A 23762-nucleotide genomic window follows, 5' to 3' on the forward strand; every position below is an offset into this window, starting at 1 on the left:
AAGTGACAGACACACAGAAAGGCAGAGATTAACAGAGGGAAGCACACAGAGACAGGCACACAGACAGTGACAGACACACAGAAAGGTAGAGAATAACCGAGGGAAGCACACAGGGACTGGGACACAGATAGAACAGACACACAGAAAGGCAGAGACAAACAGAGGGAAGCACACAGGGACGGGCGCACAGAAAGTGACAGACACACAGAAAGGCAGAGACAAACAGAGGGAAGCACTAAGGGACAGACACACAGACAGTGGCAGACACACAGAAATGCAGAGACAAACAGAGGTAAGCACACAGGGTCAGGCACACAGATAGTGACAGACACACAATAAAAGGCAGATATTAACAGAGGGAAGCACACAGGGACAGACACACAGAAGGGCCGAGACAAACAGAGGTAAGCACACAGGGACAGGCAGCCAGATCGTGACAGACACACAGAAAGGCAGAGAAAAACAGAGGGAAGCACTCAGAGACAGGCACACAGATAGTGACAGGCACACAGAAAGGCAGAGACAAACAGAGGTAAGCACACAGGGACAGTCACACAGATAGTGGCAGACACAAGGAAAGGCAGAGACTAATAGAGGGAAGCACACAGGGACAGACACACATTTAGTGACAGACACACAGAAAGGCAGAGATTAACAGAGGTAAGCACACAGGGGCAGACACACAGTGAGTAACAGACACACAGAAAGGCAGAGATTAACAAAGGTAAGCACAGAGGTACAGGCACACAGATAGTGACAGACACACTGAAAGTGAGAGACAAAGAGAAGTAAGCACACAGGGACAGGCACAGAGATAGTGGCAGGCACACAGAAATGCAGAGATTAACAGAGGTAAGTACACACAGAAAGTGACAGGCACACAGAAAGGCAGAGACTAATAGAGGGAAGCACACAGGGACAGACACACAGATAGTGACAGACACACAGAAAGGCAGAGATTAACAGAGGTAAGCACACTGAGACAGGCACACAGAAAGTGACAGACACACAGAAATGCAGAGATTAACAGAGGTAAGCACACAGGGACAGACACACAGAAAGTGACAGACGCACAAAGGCAGAGATTAACAGAGGGAAGCACACAGGGACAGGCACACGATAGTGACAGACACACGGAGAGGCAGAGACAAACAGAGATAAGCACGCAGGGACTGTCACAATGAAAGTGACAGACAAACAGAAAGGGAGAGAAAAACAGAGGGAAGCACATAGGACAGGCACACAGATAGTGACAGTCACACAGAAAGGCAAAGATTTACAGAGGGAAGCACACAGGGACCGGCACATAGATAGTGACAGACACACAGAAAGGCAGAGAATAACAGAGGGAAGCACACAGGGACTGGGACACAGATAGTGACAGACACACAGAAAGGCAGACATTAAGAGAGGTAAGCACACAGGGACAGACACACAGATAGTGACAGACATACTGAAAGGAAGAGACAAACAGAGGCCAGCACACAGTGACAGGCACTAAGAAAGTGACAGACACACAAAAAGGCAGAGATTAACAGAGGTAAGCACACAGGGACAGACACACAGTTAGTGACAGACACACAAAAAGGCAGAGACAAACAGTGGTGAGCACACAGGGACAGGCACACAGAAAGTGAAAGACACACAGAAAGGTAGAGACAAACAGTGGAAAGCACACAGGGACAGGCACACAGATAGTGACAGGCACACAGAAAGGCAGAGTTTAACAGAGGGAAGCACACAGGGACAGACACACAGTTAGTGACAGACACACAGAAAGGCAGAGATTAACAGAGGTAAGCACCCAGGTACAGGCACACAGATAGTGGCAGGCACACAGAAAGGCAGAGATTAACAGAGGTAAGCACGCAGGGACAGGCACACAGATAGTGGCAGGCACACAGAAAGGCAGAGATTAACAGAGGTAAGCACGCAGGGACAGGCACACAGATAGTGGCAGGCACACAGAAAGGCCGAGATTAACAGAGGTAAACACACAGGGACAGGCACACAGATAGTGACAGACACACTGAAAGTGAGAGACAAACAGAAGTAAGCACACAGGGACAGGCACACAGATAGTGGCAGGTACACATAAATGCAGAGATTAACAGAGGTAAGTACACAGGGACAGACACACAGAAAGTGACAGGCACACAGAAAGGCAGAGATTAATAGAGTGAAGCACACAGGGACAGACACACATTTAGTGACAGACACACAGAAAGGCAGAGATTAACAGAGGTAAGCACACAGAGGCAGGCACACAGAAAGTGACAGACACACAGAAATGCAGAGATTAACAGAGGTAAGCACACAGGGACAGGCACACAGAAAGTGACAGACACACAAAGGCAGATATTAACAGAGGAAGCACACAGGGACAGGCACACAGATAGTGATAGACACACAGAAAGGCAGAGATTAACAGAGGGAACCACACAGGGACAGACACACAGTTAGTGACTGACACACACAATGGCAGAGACAAACAGAGGTAAGCACACAGGGACAGACACACATTTAGTGACAGACACTCAGAAAGGCAGGGATTAACAGAGGTAAGCACACAGAGACAGGCACACAGAAAGTGACAGACACACAGAAATGCAGAGATTAACAGAGGTAAGCACACAGGGACAGACACACAGAAAGTGACAGACACACAAAGGCAGAGATTAACAGAGGGAAGCACACAGAGACAGGCACACAGAAGGGCCGAGACAATCACAGGGAAGCACACAGTGACAGGCAGCCAGATCGTGACAGACACACAGAAAGGCAGAGACAAACAGAGGGAAGCACTCAGAGACAGGCACATAGATAGTGACAGGCAGACAGAAAGGCAGAGAAAAACAGAGGTAAGCACACAGGGACAGTCACACAGAAAGTGACAGACACACAGAAAGGCAGACATTAAGAGAGGTAAGCACACAGGGACAGACACACAGTTAGTGACTGACACACACAATGGCAGAGACAAACAGAGGTAAGCACACAGTGACAGGCACTAAGAAAGTGACAGACACACAAAAAGGCAGAGATTAACAGAGGTAAGCACACAGGGACAGACACACAGTTAGTGACAGACACACAAAAAGGCAGAGACAAACAGTGGTAAGCACACAGGGACAGGCACACAGAAAGTGAAAGACACACAGAAAGGTAGAGACAAACAGTGGAAAGCACACAGGGACAGGCACACAGATAGTGACAGACACACAGAAAGGCAGAGATTAACAGAGGTAAGCACCCAGGTACAGGCACAAAGATAGTGGCAGGCACACAGAAAGGCAGAGATTAACAGAGGTAAGCACGCAGGGACAGGCACACAGATAGTGGCAGGCACACAGAAAGGCAGAGATTAACAGAGGTAAGCACGCAGGGACAGGCACACAGATAGTGGCAGGCACACAGAAAGGCAGAGATTAACAGAGGTAAACACACAGGGACAGGCACACAGATAGTGACAGACACACTGAAAGTGAGAGACAAACAGAAGTAAGCACACAGGGACAGGCACACAGATAGTGGCAGGTACACATAAATGCAGAGATTAACAGAGGTAAGTACACAGGGACAGACACACAGAAAGTGACAGGCACACAGAAAGGCAGAGATTAATAGAGTGAAGCACACAGGGACAGACACACATTTAGTGACAGACACACAGAAAGGCAGAGATTAACAGAGGTAAGCACACAGAGGCAGGCACACAGAAAGTGACAGACACACAGAAATGCAGAGATTAACAGAGGTAAGCACACAGGGACAGGCACACAGAAAGTGACAGACACACAAAGGCAGATATTAACAGAGGAAGCACACAGAGACAGGCACACAGATAGTGATAGACACACAGAAAGGCAGAGATTAACAGAGGGAACCACACAGGGACAGACACACAGTTAGTGACTGACACACACAATGGCAGAGACAAACAGAGGTAAGCACACAGGGACAGACACACATTTAGTGACAGACACTCAGAAAGGCAGAGATTAACAGAGGTAAGCACACAGAGACAGGCACACAGAAAGTGACAGACACACAGAAATGCAGAGATTAACAGAGGTAAGCACACAGGGACAGACACACAGAAAGTGACAGACACACAAAGGCAGAGATTAACAGAGGGAAGCTCACAGGGTCAGGCACACAGATAGTGACAGACACACAGAAAGGCAGAGACAAACAGAGGGAAGCACACAGGGACAGGCACACAGATAGTGACAGACACACTGAGAGCAGAGACAAACAGAGGTAAGCACGCAGGGACTGGCAGAATGAAAGTGACAGACACACCGAAAGGCAGAGATTAACAGAGGTAAGCACACAGGGACAGGCACACAGATAGTGACAGACACACAGAAAGGCAGAGACAAACAGAGGGAAGCACACAGGGACAGACACACAGAAAGTGACAGGCACACAGAAAGGCAGAGATTAACAGAGGGAAGCACACAGGGACAGACACAGTTAGTGACAGACACACAGAAAGGCAGAGACAAACAGAGGGAAGCACACAGAGACAGGCACACAGAAGGGCCGAGACAAACAGAGGGAAGCACACAGGGAAAGGCAGCCAGATCGTGACAGACACACAGAAAGGCAGAGACAAACAGAGGGAAGCACTCAGAGACAGGCACATAGATAGTGACAGGCAGAGAGAAAGGCAGAGACAAACAGAGGTAAGCACACAGGGACAGTCACACAGAAAGTGACAGACACACAGAAAGGCAGACACTAAGAGAGGTAAGCACACAGGGACAGACACACAGATAGTGACAGACATACTTAAAGGAAGAGACAAACAGAGGCCAGCACACAGTGACAGGCACACAGAAAGTGACAGACACACAAAAAGGCAGAGATTAGCAGAGGTAAGCACACAGGGACAGACACACAATTAGTGACAGACACACAAATAGGCAGAGACAAACCGTGGTAAGTACACAGGGACAGGCACACAGAAAGTGAAAGGCACACAGACAGGTAGAGACAAACAGTCGTAAGCACACAGGGACAGGCACACAGATAGTGACAGGCACACAGAAAGGCATAGTTTAACAGAGGGAAGCCCACAGGGACAGACACACAGTTAGTGACAGACACACAGAAAGGCAGAGATTAGCAGAGGTAAGCACACAGGTACAGGCACACAGATAGTGGGAGGCACACAGAAATTCAGAGATTAACAGAGGTAAGCACACAGGGACAGACACACAGATAGTGACAGACACACAGAAAGGCAGAGACAAACAGAGGGAAGCACATAGGTCAGGCACACAGATAGTGACAGACACACAGAAAGACAGAGGCAAACAGAGGTAAGCACACAGGGACAGGCACACAGAAAGGCAGAGATTAACAGAGGGAAGCACACAGGAACAGGCACACAGATAGTGACAGACAGACAGAAAGGCAGAGAATAACAGAGGGAAGCACACAGGGACTGGGACACAGATAGTGACAGACACACAGAAAGGCAGAGACAAACAGAGGGAAGCACACAGGGTCTGGCACACAGAAAGTGACAGACACACAGAAAGGCAGAGACAAACAGAGGGAAGCACTAAGGGACAGACACACAGACAGTGGCAGACACACAGAAATGCAGAGACAAACAGAGGTAAGCACACAGGGACAGGCACACATATAGTGACAGACACACAGAAATGCAGAGATTAACAGAGGTAAGCACGCAGGGACTGGCACAATGAAAGTGACAGACACACCGAAAGGCAGAGATTAACAGAGATAAGCACACAGGGACAGGCACACAGATAGTGGCAGACACACAGAAAGGCAGAGACAAACAGAGGGAAGCACATAGGACAGGCACACAGATAGTGACAGACACACAGAAAGGCAGAGGCAAACAGAGGTAAGCACACAGGGACAGGCACACAGAAAGGCAGAGATTAACAGAGGGAAGCACACAGGAACAGGCACACAGATAGTGACAGACAGACAGAAAGGCAGGGAATAACAGAGGGAAGCACACAGGGACTGGGACACAGATAGTGACAGACACACAGAAAGGCAGAGACAAACAGAGGGAAGCACACAGGGACTGTCACACAGAAAGTGACAGACACACAGAAAGGCAGAGACAAACAGAGGGAAGCACGAAGGGACAGACACACAGACAGTGGCAGACACACAGAAATGCAGAGACAAACAGAGGTAAGCACACAGGGACAGGCACACATATAGTGACAGACACAAAGAAAGGCAGAGATTAACAGAGATAAGCACACAGGAACAGGCACACAGATAGTGACAGACACTGAAAGGAAGAGACAAACAGAAGTAAGCACACAGGGACAGGCACACAGATAGTGGCAGGCACACAGAAATGCAGAGATTAACAGAGGGAAGCACACAGGGACAGGCACACAGATAGTGACAGACACGACAGACACACAGAAAGGCAGAGATTAACAGAGGGAAGCACACAGAGACAGGCACACAGATAGTGACAGACACACAGAAGGGCCGAGACAAACAGAGGGAAGCACACAGGGACAGGCAGCCAGATAGTGACAGGCAGACAGAAAGGCAGAGACAAACAGATGTAAGCACACAGGGACAGTCACACAGAAAGTGACAGACACACAGAAAGGCAGATATTAAGAGAGGAAAGAACACAGGGACAGATACACAGATAGTGACAGACATACTTAAAGGAAGAGACAAACAGAGGCCAGCACACAGTGACAGGCACACAGAAAGTGACAGACAAACAAAAAGGCAGAGATTAGCAGAGGTACGCACACAGGGACAGACACACAGTTAGTGACAGACACACAAAAAGGCAGAGACAAACAGTGGTAAGCACACAGGGACAGGCACACAGAAAGTGAAAGGCACACAGACAGGTAGAGACAAACAGTCGTAAGCACACAGGGACAGGCACACAGATAGTGACAGGCACACAGAAAGGCCGAGTTTAACAGAGGGAAGCACACAGGGACAGACACACAGTTAGTGACAGACACACAGAAAGGCAGAGATTAGCAGAGGTAAGCACACAGGTACAGGCACACAGATAGTGGGAGGCACACATAAATTCAGAGATTAACAGAGGTAAGTACACAGGGACAGACACACAGAAAGTGACAGGCACACAGAAAGGCAGAGATTAACAGAGGTAAGCACGCAGGGACTGGCACAATGAAAGTGACAGACACACCGAAAGGCAGAGATTAACAGAGATAAGCACACAGGGACAGGCACACAGATAGTGACAGACACACAGAAAGGCAGAGACAAACAGAGGGAAGCACATAGGACAGGCACACAGATAGTGACAGACACACAGAAAGACAGAGGCAAACAGAGGTAAGCACACAGGGACAGGCACACAGAAAGGCAGAGATTAACAGAGGGAAGCACACAGGAACAGGCACACAGATAGTGACAGACAGACAGAAAGGCAGGGAATAACAGAGGGAAGCACACAGGGACTGGGACACAGATAGTGACAGACACACAGAAAGGCAGAGACAAACAGAGGGAAGCACACAGTGACTGGCACACAGAAAGTGACAGACACACAGAAAGGCAGAGACAAACAGAGGGAAGCACTAAGGGACAGACACACAGACAGTGGCAGACACACAGAAATGCAGAGACAAACAGAGGTAAGCACACAGGGACAGGCACACATATAGTGACAGACACACAGAAAGGCAGAGATTAACAGAGATAAGCACACAGGTACAGGCACACAGATAGTGACAGACACTGAAAGGGAGAGACAAACAGAAGTAAGCACACAGGGACAGGCACACAGATAGTGGCAGGCACACAGAAATGCAGAGATTAACAGAGGGAAGCACACAGGGACAGACACACAGAAAGTGACAGGCACAGAGAAAGGGAGAGATTAACAGAGGGAAGCACACAGGGACAGACACACACTTAGTGACAGACACGACAGACACACAGAAAGGCAGAGATTAACAGAGGGAAGCACACAGAGACAGGCACACAGAAGGGCCGAGACAAACAGAGGGAAGCACACAGGGACAGGCAGCCAGATAGTGACAGGCAGACAGAAAGGCAGAGACAAACAGAGGTAAGCACACAGGGACAGTCACACAGAAAGTGACAGACACACAGAAAGGCAGATATTAAGAGAGGTAAGCACACAGGGACAGATACACAGAGAGTGACAGACATACTTAAAGGAAGAGACAAACAGAGGCCAGCACACAGTGACAGGCACACAAAAAGGCAGAGATTAGCAGAGGTACGCACACAGGGACAGACACACAGTTAGTGACAGACACACAAAAAGGCAGAGACAAACAGTGGTAAGCACACAGGGACAGGCACACAGAAAGTGAAAGGCACACAGACAGGTAGAGACAAACAGTCGTAAGCACACAGGGACAGGCACACAGATAGTGACAGGCACACAGAAAGGCCGAGTTTAACAGAGGGAAGCACACAGGGACAGACGCACAGTTAGTGACAGACACACAGAAAGGCAGAGATTAGCAGAGGTAAGCACACAGGTACAGGCACACAGATAGTGGGAGGCACACAGAAATTCAGAGATTAACAGAGGTAAGCACACAGGGACAGACACACAGAAAGTGACAGGCACACAGAAAGGCAGAGATTAACAGAGGTAAGCACGCAGGGACTGGCACAATGAAAGTGACAGACACACCGAAAGGCAGAGATTAACAGAGATAAGCACACAGGGACAGGCACACAGATAGTGACAGACACACAGAAAGGCAGAGACAAACAGAGGGAAGCACATAGGACAGGCACACAGATAGTGACAGACACACAGAAAGACAGAGGCAAACAGAGGTAAGCACACAGGGACAGGCACACAGAAAGGCGGAGATTAACAGAGTGAAGCACACAGGAACAGGCACACAGATAGTGACAGACAGACAGAAAGGCAGAGAATAACAGAGGGAAGCACACAGGGACTGGGACACAGATAGTGACAGACACACAGAAAGGCAGAGACAAACAGAGGGAAGCACACAGGGACTGGCACACAGAAAGTGACAGACACACAGAAAGGCAGAGACAAACAGAGGTAAGCACACAGGGACAGGCACACATATAGTGACAGACACACAGAAAGGCAGAGATTAACAGAGATAAGCACACAGGTACAGGCACACAGATAGTGACAGACACTGAAAGGGAGAGACAAACAGAAGTAAGCACACAGGGACAGGCACACAGATAGTGGCAGGCACACAGAAATGCAGAGATTAACAGAGGGAAGCACACAGGGACAGACACACAGAAAGTGACAGGCACACAGAAAGGCAGAGATTAACAGAGGGAAGCACACAGGGACAGACACACACTTAGTGACAGACACGACAGACACACAGAAAGGCAGAGATTAACAGAGGGAAGCACACAGAGACAGGCACACAGAAGGGCCGAGACAAACAGAGGGAAGCACACAGGGACAGGCAGCCAGATAGTGACAGGCAGACAGAAAGGCAGAGACAAACAGAGGTAAGCACACAGGGACAGTCACACAGAAAGTGACAGACACACAGAAAGGCAGATATTAAGAGAGGTAAGCACACAGGGACAGATACACAGATAGTGACAGACATACTTAAAGGAAGAGACAAACAGAGGCCAGCACACAGTGACAGGCACACAGAAAGTGACAGACACACAAAAAGGCAGAGATTAGCAGAGGTACGCACACAGGGACAGACACACAGTTAGTGACAGACACACAAAAAGGCAGAGACAAACAGTGGTAAGCACACAGGGACACGCACACAGAAAGTGAAAGGCACACAGACAGGTAGAGACAAACAGTCGTAAGCACACAGGGACAGGCACACAGATAGTGACAGGCACACAGAAAGGCCGAGTTTAACAGAGGGAAGCACACAGGGACAGACACACAGTTAGTGACAGACACACAGAAAGGCAGAGATTAGCAGAGGTAAGCACACACGTACAGGCACACAGATAGTGGGAGGCACACAGAAATTCAGAGATTAACAGAGGTAAGCACACAGGGACAGACACACAGAAAGTGACAGGCACACAGAAAGGCAGAGATTAACAGAGGTAAGCACGCAGGGACTGGCACAATGAAAGTGACAGACACACCGAAAGGCAGAGATTAACAGAGATAAGCACACAGGGACAGGCACACAGATAGTGACAGACACACAGAATGGCAGAGACAAACAGAGGGAAGCACATCGGACAGGCACACAGATAGTGACAGACACACAGAAAGACAGAGGCAATCAGAGGTAAGCACACAGGGACAGGCACACAGAAAGGCAGAGATTAACAGAGTGAAGCACACAGGAACAGGCACACAGATAGTGACAGACAGACAGAAAGGCAGAGAATAACAGAGGGAAGCACACAGGGACTGGGACACAGGTAGTGACAGACACACAGAAAGGCAGAGACAAACAGAGGGAAGCACACAGGGACTGGCACACAGAAAGTGACAGACTCACAGACAGGCAGAGACAAACAGAGGGAAGCACTAAGGGACAGACACACAGACAGTGGCAGACACACAGAAATGCAGAGACAAACAGAGGTAAGCACACAGGGACAGGCACACATATAGTGACATACACACAGAAAGGCAGAGATTAACAGAGATAAGCACACAGGTACAGGCACACAGATAGTGATAGACACTGAAAGGGAGAGACAAACAGAAGTAAGCACACAGGGACCGGCACACAGATAGTGGCAGGCACACAGAAATGCAGAGATTAACAGAGATAAGCACACAGGGACTGGCACAATGAAAGTGACAGACACACCGAAAGGCAGAGATTAACAGAGATAAGCACACAGGGACAGGCACACAGATAGTGACAGACACACAGAAAGGCAGAGACAAACAGAGGGAAGCACATAGGACAGGCACACAGATAGTGACAGACACACAGAAAGACAGAGGCAAAAAGAGGTAAGCACACAGGGACAGGCACACAGAAAGGCAGAGATTAACAGAGGGAAGCACACAGGAACAGGCACACAGATAGTGACAGACAGACAGAAAGGCAGAGAATAACAGAGGGAAGCACACAGGGACTGGGACACAGATAGTGACAGACACACAGAAAGGCAGAGACAAACAGAGGGAAGCACACAGGGACTGGCACACAGAAAGTGACAGACACACAGAAAGGCAGAGACAAACAAAGGGAAGCACTAAGGGACAGACACACAGACAGTGGCAGACACACAGAAATGCAGAGACAAACAGAGGTAAGCACACAGGGACAGGCACACATATAGTGACAGACACACAGAAAGGCAGAGATTAACAGAGATAAGCACACAGGTACAGGCACACAGATAGTGACAGACACTGAAAGGGAGAGACAAACAGAAGTAAGCACACAGGGACAGGCACACTGATAGTGGCAGGCACACAGAAAGGCAGAGATTAACAGAGGTAAGCACACAGGGACAGACACACAGAAAGTGACAGACACACAAAGGCAGAGATTAACAGAGGGAAGCACACAGAGACAGGCACACAGAAGGGCCGAGACAAACAGAGGGAAGCACACAGGGACAGGCAGCCAGATCGTGACAGACACACAGAAAGGCAGAGACAAACAGAGGGAAGCACTCAGAGACAGGCACATAGATAGTGACAGGCAGACAGAAATGCAGAGACAAACAGAGGTAAGCACACAGGGACAGTCACACAGAAAGTGACAGACACACAGAAAGGCAGATATTAAGAGAGGTAAGCACACAGGGACAGACACACAGATAGTGACAGACATACTTAAAGGAAGAGAAAAACAGAGGCCAGCACACAGTGACAGGCACACAGAAAGTGACAGACACACAAAAAGGCAGAGATTAGCAGAGGTAAGCACACAGGGACAGACACACAGTTAGTGACAGACACACAAAAAGGCAGAGACAAACAGTGGTAAGCACACAGGGACAGGCACACAGAAAGTAAAAGGCACACAGACAGGTAGAGACAAACAGTCGTAAGCACACAGGGACAGGCACACATATAGTGACAGGCACACAGAAAGGCAGAGTTTAACAGAGGGAAGCACACAGGGACAGACACACAGTTAGTGACAGACACACAGAAAGGCAGAGATTAGCAGAGGTAAGCACACAGGGACAGGCACACAGAAAGGCAGAGATTAACAGAGGGAAGCACACAGGAACAGGCACACAGATAGTGACAGACAGACAGAAAGGCAGAGAATAACAGAGGGAAGCACACAGGGACTGGGACACAGATAGTGACAGACACACAGAAAGGCAGAGACAAACAGAGGGAAGCACACAGGGACTGGCACACAGACAGTGGCAGACACACAGAAATGCAGAGACAAACAGAGGTAAGCACACAGGGACAGGCACACATATAGTGACAGACACACAGAAAGGCAGAGATTAACAGAGATAAGCACACAGGTACAGGCACACAGATAGTGACAGACACTGAAAGGGAGAGACAAACAGAAGTAAGCACACAGGGACAGGCACACTGATAGTGGCAGGCACACAGAAAGGCAGAGATTAACAGAGGTAAGCACACAGGGACAGACACACAGAAAGTGACAGACACACAAAGGCAGAGATTAACAGAGGGAAGCACACAGAGACAGGCACACAGAAGGGCCGAGACAAACAGAGGGAAGCACACAGGGACAGGCAGCCAGATCGTGACAGACACACAGAAAGGCAGAGACAAACAGAGGGAAGCACTCAGAGACAGGCACATAGATAGTGACAGGCAGACAGAAATGCAGAGACAAACAGAGGTAAGCACACAGGGACAGTCACACAGAAAGTGACAGACACACAGAAAGGCAGATATTAAGAGAGGTAAGCACACAGGGACAGACACACAGATAGTGACAGACATACTTAAAGGAAGAGAAAAACAGAGGCCAGCACACAGTGACAGGCACACAGAAAGTGACAGACACACAAAAAGGCAGAGATTAGCAGAGGTAAGCACACAGGGACAGACACACAGTTAGTGACAGACACACAAAAAGGCAGAGACAAACAGTGGTAAGCACACAGGGACAGGCACACAGAAAGTAAAAGGCACACAGACAGGTAGAGACAAACAGTCGTAAGCACACAGGGACAGGCACACATATAGTGACAGGCACACAGAAAGGCAGAGTTTAACAGAGGGAAGCACACAGGGACAGACACACAGTTAGTGACAGACACACAGAAAGGCAGAGATTAGCAGAGGTAAGCACACAGGTACAGGCACACAGATAGTGGCAGGCACACAGAAAGGCAGAGATTAACAGAGGTAAGCACGCAGGGACAGGCACACAGATAGTGGCAGGCACACAGAAAGGCAGAGATTAACAGAGGTAAGCACGCAGGGACAGGCACACAGATAGTGGCAGGCACACAGAAAGGCAGAGATTAACAGAGGTAAACACACAGGGACAGGCACACAGATAGTGACAGACACACAGAAAGGCAGAGACAAACAGAGGGAAGCACATAGGACAGGCACACAGATAGTGACAGACACACAGAAAGACAGAGGCAAACAGAGGTAAGCACACAGGGACAGGCACACAGAAAGGCGGAGATTAACAGAGTGAAGCACACAGGAACAGGCACACAGATAGAGACAGACAGACAGAAAGGCAGAGAATAACAGAGGGAAGCACACAGGGACTGGGACACAGATAGTGACAGACACACAGAAAGGCAGAGACAAACAGAGGGAAGCACACAGGGACTGGCACACAGAAAGTGACAGACACACAGAAAGGCAGAGACAAACAGAGGTAAGCACACAGGGACAGGCACACATATAGTGACAGACACACAGAAAGGCAGAGATTAACAGAGATAAGCACACAGGTACAGGCACACAGATAGTGACAGACACTGAAAGGGAGAGACAAACAGAAGTAAGCACACAGGGACAGGCACACAGATAGTGGCAGGCACACAGAAATGCAGAGATTAACAGAGGGAAGCACACAGGGACAGACACACAGAAAGTGACAGGCACACAGAAAGGCAGAGATTAACAGAGGGAAGCACACAGGGACAGACACACACTTAGTGACAGACACGACAGACACACAGAAAGGCAGAGATTAACAGAGGGAAGCACACAGAGACAGGCACACAGAAGGGCCGAGACAAACAGAGGGAAGCACACAGGGACAGGCAGCCAGATAGTGACAGGCAGACAGAAAGGCAGAGACAAACAGAGGTAAGCACACAGGGACAGTCACACAGAAAGTGACAGACACACAGAAAGGCAGATATTAAGAGAGGTAAGCACACAGGGACAGATACACAGATAGTGACAGACATACTTAAAGGAAGAGACAAACAGAGGCCAGCACACAGTGACAGGCACACAGAAAGTGACAGACACACAAAAAGGCAGAGATTAGCAGAGGTACGCACACAGGGACAGACACACAGTTAGTGACAGACACACAAAAAGGCAGAGACAAACAGTGGTAAGCACACAGGGACACGCACACAGAAAGTGAAAGGCACACAGACAGGTAGAGACAAACAGTCGTAAGCACACAGGGACAGGCACACAGATAGTGACAGGCACACAGAAAGGCCGAGTTTAACAGAGGGAAGCACACAGGGACAGACACACAGTTAGTGACAGACACACAGAAAGGCAGAGATTAGCAGAGGTAAGCACACACGTACAGGCACACAGATAGTGGGAGGCACACAGAAATTCAGAGATTAACAGAGGTAAGCACACAGGGACAGACACACAGAAAGTGACAGGCACACAGAAAGGCAGAGATTAACAGAGGTAAGCACGCAGGGACTGGCACAATGAAAGTGACAGACACACCGAAAGGCAGAGATTAACAGAGATAAGCACACAGGGACAGGCACACAGATAGTGACAGACACACAGAAAGACAGAGGCAATCAGAGGTAAGCACACAGGGACAGGCACACAGAAAGGCAGAGATTAACAGAGTGAAGCACACAGGAACAGGCACACAGATAGTGACAGACAGACAGAAAGGCAGAGAATAACAGAGGGAAGCACACAGGGACTGGGACACAGGTAGTGACAGACACACAGAAAGGCAGAGACAAACAGAGGGAAGCACACAGGGACTGGCACACAGAAAGTGACAGACTCACAGACAGGCAGAGACAAACAGAGGGAAGCACTAAGGGACAGACACACAGACAGTGGCAGACACACAGAAATGCAGAGACAAACAGAGGTAAGCACACAGGGACAGGCACACATATAGTGACATACACACAGAAAGGCAGAGATTAACAGAGATAAGCACACAGGTACAGGCACACAGATAGTGATAGACACTGAAAGGGAGAGACAAACAGAAGTAAGCACACAGGGACCGGCACACAGATAGTGGCAGGCACACAGAAATGCAGAGATTAACAGAGATAAGCACACAGGGACTGGCACAATGAAAGTGACAGACACACCGAAAGGCAGAGATTAACAGAGATAAGCACACAGGGACAGGCACACAGATAGTGACAGACACACAGAAAGGCAGAGACAAACAGAGGGAAGCACATAGGACAGGCACACAGATAGTGACAGACACACAGAAAGACAGAGGCAAAAAGAGGTAAGCACACAGGGACAGGCACACAGAAAGGCAGAGATTAACAGAGGGAAGCACACAGGAACAGGCACACAGATAGTGACAGACAGACAGAAAGGCAGAGAATAACAGAGGGAAGCACACAGGGACTGGGACACAGAAAGTGACAGACACACAGAAAGGCAGAGACAAACAGAGGGAAGCACACAGGGACTGGCACACAGAAAGTGACAGACACACAGAAAGGCAGAGACAAACAAAGGGAAGCACTAAGGGACAGACACACAGACAGTGGCAGACACACAGAAATGCAGAGACAAACAGAGGTAAGCACACAGGGACAGGCACACATATAGTGACAGACACACAGAAAGGCAGAGACAAACAGAGGGAAGCACACAGGGACTGGCACACAGAAAGTGACAGACACACAGAAAGGCAGAGACAAACAAAGGGAAGCACTAAGGGACAGACACACAGACAGTGGCAGACACACAGAAATGCAGAGACAAACAGAGATAAGCACACAGGTACAGGCACACAGATAGTGACAGACACTGAAAGGGAGAGACAAACAGAAGTAAGCACACAGGGACAGGCACACTGATAGTGGCAGGCACACAGAAAGGCAGAGATTAACAGAGGGAAGCACACAGGGACAGACACACAGTTAGTGACAGACATACAGAAAGGCAGAGATTAACAGAGGGAAGCACACAGAGACAGGCACACAGAAGGGCCGAGACAAACAGAGGGAAGCACACAGGGACAGGCAGCCAGATCGTGACAGACACACAGAAAGGCAGAGACAAACAGAGGGAAGCACTCAGAGACAGGCACATAGATAGTGACAGGCAGACAGAAATGCAGAGACAAACAGAGGTAAGCACACAGGGACAGTCACACAGAAAGTGACAGACACACAGAAAGGCAGATATTAAGAGAGGTAAGCACACAGGGACAGACACACAGATAGTGACAGACATACTTAAAGGAAGAGAAAAACAGAGGCCAGCACACAGTGACAGGCACACAGAAAGTGACAGACACACAAAAAGGCAGAGATTAGCAGAGGTAAGCACACAGGGACAGACACACAGTTAGTGACAGACACACAAAAAGGCAGAGACAAACAGTGGTAAGCACACAGGGACAGGCACACAGAAAGTAAAAGGCACACAGACAGGTAGAGACAAACAGTCGTAAGCACACAGGGACAGGCACACATATAGTGACAGGCACACAGAAAGGCAGAGTTTAACAGAGGGAAGCACACAGGGACAGACACACAGTTAGTGACAGACACACAGAAAGGCAGAGATTAGCAGAGGTAAGCACACAGGTACAGGCACACAGATAGTGGCAGGCACACAGAAAGGCAGAGATTAACAGAGGTAAGCACGCAGGGACAGGCACACAGATAGTGGCAGGCACACAGAAAGGCAGAGATTAACAGAGGTAAGCACGCAGGGACAGGCACACAGATAGTGGCAGGCACACAGAAAGGCAGAGATTAACAGAGATAAGCACACAGGAGCAGACACACAGTTAGTGACAGACACACAGAAAGGCAGAGATTAACAGAGGTAAGCACACAGCTACAGGCACACATATAGTGACAGACACACTGAAAGTGAGAGACAAACAGAAGTAAGCACACAGGGACAGGCCCACAGATAGTGGCAGGCACACAGAAATGCAGAGATTAACAGAGGTAAGTACACAGGGACAGACACACAGAAAGTGACAGGCACACAGAAAGGCAGAGATTAATAGAGTGAAGCACACAGGGACAGACACACATTTAGTGACAGATACACAGAAAGGCAGAGATTAACAGAGGTAAGCACACAGAGACAGGCACACAGAAAGTGACAGACACACAGAAATGCAGAGATTAACAGAGGTCAGCACACAGGGACAGACACACAGAAAGTGACAGACACACAAAGGCAGAGATTAACAGAGGAAGCACATAGAGACAGGCACACAGATAGTGATAGACACACAGAAAGGCAGAGATTAACAGAGGGAACCACACAGGGACAGACACACAGTTAGTGACTGACACACAGAATGGCAGAGACAAACAGAGGTAAGCACACAGGGACAGGCATACTGAAAGTGACAGACACACAGAAAGGCAGCGACAAACAGAGGTAAGCACACAGAGACAGGCACACAGAAAGTGACAGACACACAGAAAGGCAGAGACAAACAGAGGGAAGCACATAGGACAGGCACACAGATAGTGACAGACACACAGAAAGACAAAGGCAAACAGAGGTAAGCACACAGGGACAGGCACACAGAAAGGCAGAGATTAACAGAGGGAAGCACACAGGAACAGGCACACAGATAGTGACAGACAGACAGAAAGGCAGAGAATAACAGAGGGAAGCACACAGGGACTGGGACACAGATAGTGACAGACACACAGAAAGGCAGAGACAAACAGAGGGAAGCACACAGGGACTGGCACACAGAAAGTGACAGACACACAGAAAGGCAGAGACAAACAGAGCGAAGCACTAAGGGACAGACACACAGACAGTGGCAGACACACAGAAATGCAGAGACAAACAGAGGTAAGCACACAGGGACAGGCACACATATAGTGACAGACACACAGAAAGGCAGAGATTAACAGAGATAAGCACACAGGTACAGGCACACAGATAGTGACAGACACTGAAAGGGAGAGACAAACAGAAGTAAGCACACAGGGACAGGCACACAGATAGTGGCAGGCACACAGAAATGCAGAGATTAACAGAGGTAAGCAAACAGGGACAGACACACAGAAAGTGACAGGCACACAGAAAGGCAGAGATTAACAGAGGGAAGCACACAGGGACAGACACACAGTTAGTGACAGACATACAGAAAGGCAGAGATTAACAGAGGGAAGCACACAGAGACAGGCACACAGAAGGTCCGAGACAAACAGAGGGAAGCAAACAGGGACAGGCAGCCAGATAGTGACAGGCACACAGAAAGGCAGAGTTTAACAGAGGGAAGCACACAGGGACAGACACACAGTTAGTGACAGACACACAGGAAGGCAGAGATTAGCAGAGGTAAGCACACAGGTACAGGCACACAGATAGTGGGAGGCACACAGAAATTCAGAGATTAACAGAGGTAAGCACGCAGGGAAAGGCACACAGATAGTGGCAGGCACACAGAAACGCAGAGATTAACAGAGGTAAGCACGCAGGGACAGGCACACAGATAGTGGCAGGCACACAGAAAGGCAGAGATTAACAGAGGTAAGCACACAGGAGCAGACACACAGTTAGTGACAGAAACACCGAAAGGCAGAGATTAACAGAGGTAAGCACACAGCTACAGGCACACAGATAGTGACAGACACACTGAAAGTGAGAGACAAACAGAAGTAAGCACACAGGGACAGGCACACAGATAGTGGCAGGCACACAGAAATGCAGAGATTAACAGAGGTAAGTACACAGGGACAGACACACAGAAAGTGACAGGCACACAGAAAGGCAGAGATTAATAGAGTGAAGCACACAGGGACAGACACACATTTAGTGACAGACACACAGAAAGGCAGAGATTAACAGAGGTAAGCACACAGAGACAGGCACACAGAAAGTGACAGACACACAGAAATGCAGAGATTAACAGAGGTCAGCACACAGGGACAGACACACAGAAAGTGACAGACACACAAAGGCAGAGATTAACAGAGGAAGCACATAGAGACAGGCACACAGATAGTGATAGACACACAGAAAGGCAGAGATTAACAGAGGGAACCACACAGGGACAGACACACAGTTAGTGACTGACACACAGAATGGCAGAGACAAACAGAGGTAAGCACACCGGGACAGGCATACTGAAAGTGACAGACACACAGAAAGGCAGCGACAAACAGAGGTAAGCACACAGAGACAGGCACACAGAAAGTGACAGACACACAGAAAGGCAGAGATTAACAGAGGGAAGCACACAGGGACAGGCACACAGAAAGTGACAGACACACAGAAAGGCAGAGACAAGCAGAGGTAAGCACACAGAGACAGGCACACAGATAGTGGCAGACACACAGAAAGGCAGAGACAAACAGAGGTAAGCACACAGAGACAGACTCACAGACAGTGACAGACACACAGAAAGGCAGAGACAAACAGAGGTAAACACACAGGGACAGACACGCAGACAGTGACAGACACATAGAAAGGCAGAAATTAACAGAGGTAAGCACACAGGGGCAGGCACACAGATAGTGACAGACACACAGAAAGGCAGAGACAAACAGAGGGAAGCACACAGAGGCAGACACACAGACAGTGACAGGCACACAGAATGGCAGAGACAAACAGAGGTAAGTACACAGAGACAGGCACACAGAAAGTGACAGACACACAGAAAAGCAGAGATTAACAGAGGGAAGCACACAGGGACAGGCACACAGAAAGTGACAGACACACAGAAAGGCAGAGACAAACAGTGGTAAGCACACAGGGACAGTGACACAGATACTGACAGATACACAGAAAGGCAGAGATTAACAGTGGTAAGCACACAGGGACAGGCACACAGAAAGTGAAAGGCACACAGACAGGTAGAGACAAACAGTCGTAAGCACACAGGGACAGGCACACAGATAGTGACAGGCACACAGAAAGGCAGAGTTTAACAGAGGGAAGCACACAGGGACAGACACACAGTTAGTGACAGACACACAGAAAGGCAGAGATTAGCAGAGGTAAGCACACAGGTACAGGCACACAGATAGTGGGAGGCACACAGAAATTCAGAGATTAACAGAGGTCAGCACACAGGGACAGACACACAGAAAGTGACAGGCACACAGAAAGGCAGAGATTAACAGCGGGAAGCACACAGGGACAGACACACATTTAGTGACAGACACACAGAAAGGCAGAGATTAACAGAGGTAAGCACACAGGTACAGGCACACAGATAGTGGCAGGCACACAGAAAGGCAGAGATTAACAGAGGTAAGCACGCAGGGACAGGCACATAGATAGTGGCAGGCACACAGAAAGGCAGAGATTAACAGAGGTAAGCACGCAGGGACAGGCACACAGATAGTGGCAGGCACACAGAAAGGCAGAGATTAACAGAGGTAAGCACACAGGAGCAGACACACAGTTAGTGACAGACACACAGAAAGGCAGAGATTAACAGAGGTAAGCACACAGCTACAGGCACACAGATAGTGACAGACACGCTGAATGTGAGAGACAAACAGAAGTAAGCATACAGGGACAGGCACACAGATAGTGGCAGGCACACAGAAATGCAGAGATTAACAGAGGTAAGTACACAGGGACAGACACACAGAAAGTGACAGGCACACAGAAAGGCAGAGATTAATAGAGTGAAGCACACAGGGACAGACACACATTTAGTGACAGACACACAGAAAGGCTTAGATTAACAGAGGTAAGCACACAGGGACAGGCATACTGAAAGTGACAGACACACAGAAATGCAGAGATTAACAGAGGTCAGCACACAGGGACAGACACACAGAAAGTGACAGACACACAAAGGCAGAGATTAACAGAGGAAGCACATAGAGACAGGCACACAGATAGTGATAGACACACAGAAAGGCAGAGATTAACAGAGGGAACCACACAGGGACAGACACACAGTTAGTGACTGACACACAGAATGGCAGAGACAAACAGAGGTAAGCACACAGGGACAGGCATACTGAAAGTGACAGTCACACAGAAAGGCAGCGACAAACAGAGGTAAGCACACAGAGACAGGCACACAGAAAGTGACAAACACACAGAAAGGCAGAGATTAACAGAGGGAAGCACACAGGGACAGGCACACAGAAATTGACAGACACACAGAAAGGCAGAGACAAGCAGAGGTAAGCACACAGAGACAGGCACACAGATAGTGGCAGACACACAGAAAGGCAGAGACAAACAGAGGTAAGCACACAGAGACAGACACACAGACAGTGACAGACACACAGAAAGGCAGAGACAAACAGAGGTAAACACACAGGGACAGACACACAGACGGTGACAGACACATAGAAAGGCAGAAATTAACAGAGGTAAGCACACAGGGGCAGGCACACAGATAGTGACAGACACACAGAAAGGCAGAGACAAACAGAGGGAAGCACACAGAGGCAGACACACAGACAGTGACAGGCGCACAGAATGGCAGCGACAAACAGAGGTAAGTACACACAGACAGGCACACAGAAAGTGACAGACACACAGAAAGGCAGAGATTAACAGAGGGAAGCACACGGGGACTGACACACAGGTAGTGACAGACACACAGAAAGGCAGAGATTTACAGAGGTAAGCACACAGGGACAGGCACACAGAAAGTGACAGACACACAGAAAGGCAGAGATTAACAGTGGTAAGCACACAGCGACAGACACACAGATAGTGACAGACACACAGAAAGGGAGAGACAAACAGAAGTAAGGACACAGGGGCAGGCACACAGATAGTGGCAGACACACAGAAATGCAGTGATTAACAGAGGTAAGCGCACAGGGACGGACATATAGAAAGAGACTGTCCCATACACAGAGACTGACAGACAAATGACGCAGAGAAAGATAAGGGTAACACATAGAAACATTCACCGAGATAGCCAAAGAAACAAAGTTACACACAAACGGACAAATGGAGGTGGGCAAACATAAAGACAGAAACTAACACATAGACTCACACAGACACATCCATGAGCACACAAAAAAGACAGAGGCACATAGACTGTCACAAAGACTGAAATATAAAGGCACATCAGCGCAAACAGAGACAGATACACAGAAAGACTCATAACAAAGTATAAAGAACAAAGAAAAGTACAGCACAGGAACAGTCATTCGGCCCTCCAAGCTCGTGCCGACCATGCTGCCCGACTAAACTACAATCTTCTACACTTCCTGGCTCCGTATCCCTCTATTCCCATCCTATTCATGTATTTAACAAGATGCCACATAAATGTCACTATCGTCCCTGCTTCCACCACCTCCTCCGGCAGCGAGTTCCAGACACCCACTACCCTCTGTGTAAAAAGACTTGCCTCGTACATCTCCTCTAAACCTTGACCCTCGCACCTTAAACCTACGCCCCCTCGTAATTGACCCCTCCATCCTGGGAAAAAGTCTCTGACCATCCACTCTGTCTATGCCCCTGGAGACCTCTATCAGGTCGCCGCTCAACCTCCTTCGTTCCAGTGAGAACAAACAGAGTTTATTCAACCGCTCCTCAAAGCTAATGTCCCCTATACCAGGCAGAATCCTGGTAAATCTCGTTTGCATCCTCTCCAAAGCCTCAACATCCTTCTGGTAGTGTGGCCACCAGAATTGAACACTACACTCCAAGTGTGGCCTAACCAAGGTTCCACGCAGCTGCAACATGACTTGCCAATCTTTATACTCAATGCCCCAGCTAATGAAGGCAAGCATGCCGTATGCCTTCTTGACTGCCTTTTCCACCTGTGTTTCCCCTTTCAGTGACCTGTGGACCTGTACACCTAGATCTCTCTGACTGCCAATACTCTCGAGGGTTCTACCATTCACTGTAAACTCCTTACCCGTATTAGACCTTCCAAAATGCATTACCTCATATCTGTCCGGACTAAACTCCATCTGCTTTCTCTCCGCCCAAGTATCCAAATGATCTAAATCCTGCTGTATCCTCTGACAGTCCTCATCGCTATCCGCAATTTCCAAAATCTTTGTGTCGTCCGCAAACTTACTAATCAGAGCAGTTACATTTTCCTCCAAATTATTGATTTCTACTGTGAACAGCAAAGGTCCCAGCACTGATCTCTGCGAAACACCACTAGCCACAGCCCTCCAATCAGAATGGCACCCGTCCATTGCTACTCTCTGCCTTCTATGACCTAGCCAGTTCTGTATCCAACTTGCCAGCTCACCTCTGATCCCGATTGACTCACCTTTCGTAACAGCCTGCCATGAGCGACCTTGTCAACTGCCTTACTAAAGTCCATATAGACAACATCCATTGCCCTACCTGCATCTATTATCCTTGTGATCGCCTCGAAAAACTCTATTAATTAATGAGACACGACATCTCCTTCACAAAACCGTGCTGCCTCTCGCTATTACGACCCCTTGCTTCCAAATGGGAGTAGATC

The sequence above is a fragment of the Scyliorhinus torazame genome, chromosome 23 (assembly GCF_047496885.1).
Source record: "Scyliorhinus torazame isolate Kashiwa2021f chromosome 23, sScyTor2.1, whole genome shotgun sequence".
Classification (NCBI taxonomy): domain Eukaryota; kingdom Metazoa; phylum Chordata; class Chondrichthyes; order Carcharhiniformes; family Scyliorhinidae; genus Scyliorhinus; species Scyliorhinus torazame.